This window comes from Peromyscus californicus, unplaced genomic scaffold (genome assembly GCF_007827085.1).
Source record: "Peromyscus californicus insignis strain IS unplaced genomic scaffold, ASM782708v3 Scaffold_8__1_contigs__length_139910024, whole genome shotgun sequence".
NCBI classification, from domain to species: Eukaryota; Metazoa; Chordata; class Mammalia; order Rodentia; family Cricetidae; genus Peromyscus; species Peromyscus californicus.
This window is the reverse complement of record NW_026294606.1, coordinates 81,597,443-81,602,347: the sequence shown is the minus strand read 5'-3', so window position 1 is coordinate 81,602,347 and position 4,905 is coordinate 81,597,443.

Genomic DNA, 4,905 nt, shown 5'->3' with positions numbered 1-4,905 from the left:
TGTTTCCGAGGAAGTGCTCCCTGTCTTCCTCAGTGTTCCAGCAGAAGTGCTCCCTGTCTTCCTCGGTGTTTCCAGAGGAAGTCCTCCCTGTCTTCCTCGGTGTTTCCAGAGGAAGTCCTCCCTGTCTTCCTTAGCATTTCCAGCAGAAGTGCTCCCTGTCTTCCTCGGTGTTTCCAGTGTTCTATAGTTTTACTATAGAACAGTGTTACTATAGTTTAACATTTTCCAGAGATTTTATTTTAATGAATATGATCACAACGCTGTTAATAAAGGCATGCAAAGGAAGACTCTCATGACCAAAGAAGCAAGAGTAGCATTAGTTCACAGACATCTTCTTACAGTTTGGTGTTGCTTAAAAAAATTGGTGATGCTCTTCAAGAAATTCATTCCAAACTAGCCTAAAAGCCACACAAAGACATTTATCCTGTTCACACACACTCACATATCTGTGTTAGATTCACCTTGCATTGAACTCTAAGTTAGTTCATAACTAAAGTATACACACACACTCACATCCACCTACCTATACACACACACTCGCACCCACCCATCAACACACAAAACCTCACTACTCACTTACATGCATATACACACACTGTACACACTTACACATACCCACACACACTTTCACACCCACCTATCTATACCCACACACTACCTACATCACACACACACACACACACACACACACACACACACACACCCTCAATCTATTGAGAGGAACCCCAAGCACTTTTTGAGTAATGATTTAGCAGCTTATGCCTCAAGCTACCCACAGTGAGGATTCCCAGTTTTGTATCGGAACCCTGACTCTGAACACTTTCCAATTCTCTTGTGTATGGGGGGTGGGGGTACGGGTTTATATATGTATGCACATGTGTGTGGAAGCCAGATGTTAAAGTGGGCCATATTCCTCTCTTTCTACATTCTAGTTTTGAGACAGGATCTGCCCTGAGCCTAGAGATCACCATATAGATGGGTCGTTTTTCCCCCAGAGACCCACCTATCTCCAACTACCCCCATGTTAGGCTTAAAAGCGAGCCCCACCAGATCTGGCTTTTTACATGCGTGCTGGGGCCCCAAACTCATGTTCTTATGCGTACACATCAGGTACCTCACTAACAGAGCCATCCCCCAAAGTCACTTGAGTCTTCTGATGCTGTGGCTACATCTTATGCACACAAATGAGACACACCATATACGGAGGCTTCCAACTTCTGAAAAACAACAACAAAACAAAAAAAAACAAAGATTATTCTCCCTAGATGATCAGTGAAGGCTCTCCCCTGCCAGTCAGCCAGCTGGCCAGCCAGGGCCTGGGCTTCTGTGTTCTTTGTTCGGTCTGTTAGGCGCTTCCTATGGAGTTGCCCCACATTTGATGTGGTCTTTGTTCAAATACCACTCATTCCCTGCCAATTTGGAAAACACGCCTTCGTGCTGCTGCTCCGGCTGAAAGGAGAATAAAAAGTCTAGAATTTTGTTTTTTTTTCAAGGGTGGGTGGGGGAGATGCTTTTCCACAAGCACCCAGTGATTTTCTCGACTCCTGATCCTGACGTCTCTTTCATGGTCTGTCTCTTTTCTGAAGAAAGATGCTTCTTGTATGCCAAAATACCACTTGTTACAAATGCAGTGAGTGTCCCTCTGAAACCCTCCCGGGGTAACTTCATGATCTGCTGGAGAGTCTGGCTGACACACAGCGCCGCTCAGCTGCCAGGACCCTACATGGATGCCGATTACAATTAAATGCAAATTAGTGGCGGGAGCACACACACAATCCTTTCAGCAGCCTCCCGGTTCCAAGGCACACATGCCGCTCCAGGCTGTTAGAACGGCGTGCCCCCACGTGAGCATATTGCAAGAAGAGCCTATCACTACACCCCCATCTTTGACGGACACATCCACGGGAAGCATGTGGTTAACCAGTTAGGCGGTTTAATTAGGTTAATGGACACAGCCACAGTGTACTCTGGGAGTCACTTGTGACAAGGAGTGACTCCTTGTCACCTGCCGAGCTTGTCCATGCTCAGCAGTGTGCTTGCGGACTGCAAAACCAAGAGTTGGCTGCACAGTTGCCTTCTCCTTGGGCTGCCTACTTCCCGATATCTCCAGCCCTCAGTACAGCCCCTGAATATGGGAGATGTTTGCTCAGTTCGGCCAGTAAACGGGTTACTCAGGCATTTATTTTCATCTCCTCAGTGTCTTCCTGTGAAATCAGAAGTCTGTGTCTGAAGGGCCTGGAGGAAGAGCTGACAGATTAGTCAGGGAGCGGAGCACTCAGGCTGAACTTCCACCTTGCTGCACTCCTACAGTTGGATCGAGACAAATCCCGAGTGTGAGGTAGCCATGCCACCTGGTCCCCTCACTTCCTCTCAGCAGGCTACTGCTTCCTCTGCCGATACCTTACAAAATGCCTGTGCAGATGTCTCCACTTGACCTGGGAGAGTTGCTGTGTGCTCATGTATTAGATAAAAAAGCTCCTTAGCACATGTGGCAGAGGTCATGGGACTTCTTACCATAGCTGTCACTGTGTGATTTCTGCCTTGCTTGGGCTGTATTTTCTGGCCTTTTCTGCATCCAGGTGGCATCCCAGTGACTAGTTCTTAACAGTGATACAGATTGTATTAGGACCAGCTATCGGGGGCTGGTGCTCTCCCTGTGAATCTAGGTAGGTCCATGGGGCCTATCACACCACATCATGAAAGACAGCATAGCCTCTACCCAGTCTTCTGGGGACACTCCCCTGGGAACACAGGCCCATGCTGGGGTGTATCCTGTGACACACAGTCAATCTAGGCATGGATGCTGCTGCTACGGCTACCGGGTATGTACTAGTAGACACGAGCATCTGATATAGGGGACACATCCCCCAAAACTCAGCCCCCAGGCTAACAAGCAGCATAAGAGACACCATGTTGGGGTAGAAGCAGGCTATCCTACTGAGCCTTCCTTGAATAAAAAATTTCCTGATGAAACAATGTTGATATTATCACAGACCTGCATTTGGGGCAATGTAATTTTCTTTTCGAGACAGGATCTCTTGTATCTTGGAATGACCTCTAACTCAATATCTAGTCCAGGATTCCCTTAAACTCCTGATTCTCCTGCTTCCACCTCTGAAACTCTGGGATTGCAGACAAACACCACTACACTCAGCTTGATACGATTCTGGGGACGGAACCCAGGACTTAGTGCCTGCTTGGCAAGCACTCTACCAACTGGCCTGCCTCCCAGCCCCTTGGGGTGATTTTCTAATCATCAACACTGAAGCAGAACATTCATGTGAATGGAAATGATCTGTGCCCATTCCAGCCTAAGGTATTCAAAGTCTGGAGATCCCCTCTCCACGTACTCTCCTGCCCCAGTCCCTGTGGAAACCACACAACAGAAGTAGACAAGCATCGAGATGACTGTGCTGTGGCACATCACCCACCACTCAAGGATACCCACATCAAACCATTTCAGGACTGAAAGCACAGTCTACCCTGTGAAGCCCGTGGCGGATGAGCATCTACACTTTCCATAGCACCTAAAATGAACCTGCCTAATCCAAGTGACTTTTCCGATTTGACCCAAGTCTTCTGTTCTGTCGTTTCCCAGGTGTCTGAACTGTACCAGCCGTGGTGTTCTGCTCTGCTGTCCCCCACAGTGGAAGGGCACACTATCTACTCAGAAGAGAGAACCTTCACACATTGCTTCTCCTGGGGCAGGGGAAGGTCAGAGTTCACTCTTGTTTACCACTTCTTCCTAGCACCCCAGTGACAAGGCAGCATTAGCCAAGAACAAGGGAGAATGAAGGACACTGGTTTCAGTTAGGACACTGGTTTCAGTTAGGACACTAGTATCAGTGAGCAGACCTGATGTCCCCATGTAAAGTCCTGGCAGGAATGAAACCATTCTAAAGAGACTCTGTACCACCTCCCCTCTGCTTCCAGACTGTGGAAACAATGGACTCTCAGAGACTGGAATTTCCTCAGGAACCTCATACTGGAAAAAGGATAAAGACTGAAGTCTTGTGCTAGACAGAGTGGAGTTTGTCTCCAGGAAGAGATTTCATACAATTATGACAACTTGTCAGACCACCTTGCAAAAGAGATTGGATCAGTGACGGACAGAACCACGCTAACCAGGACTACTTAGCTATTCATACCTCTTGCTCTATATTTAAACCTAAACCTCACATCAGGACCTGAAAGGTGGGTTTAGGGAATCACTGGATCTCTGTTCCTCTTCTTGATGAGGCACATTGAATAAACCTCCATTTCTTCCTTTTCATTAGTGATTTTGTCCTGCATTGGTTTACTGAAGACTAGTGGATGAACCCGACTTGGAAGGGCTGCCAGGGCCCTGGCTCTGACCCTCTCAATTCCTGTTGCACTAGCAGCCAAAGCAGTGAAGTTAGAGTCTGCATACTGCAACCCACATACTGCTGACCACATCTAAGACATGGCCATTTCATAAGCAGTTTGCAGGGAGCAGATCCATCTCCAATCAGCATAGACTCCAGTGACAGAGCAGAGGAAATTAGAGTGCTGGTCAGTGCCCTTTTCCTGAGGTTGTCATGGACAAGGGTGTCCCAATCTTAGCAGTACCAAAGAGCCATATGCCACCCCAAACCGCTGACTACCGTGCATCAGGTTGCAAGGTTGTCTTGGTTACTCTTCTTACTGTTGTGACCAAACACTTGACAAACAAACCTGGGGGAGAAAGGGTTAATTTTGATCTAAACTGCAAGGGTGAGTCCATCTTAGCCTTGGAAGCATGACTTGCATCAAGAAACTGCCCTCAGCCACAGCAGCTTCCAGGCTCATTGGTACCCTCATTGCTAACACTTTGGGGTGCCTAAAGACCTCTGCTTGATTACAAATACAGGGCACACAAAACTCTTTTTTTATTTTTTTACAGCT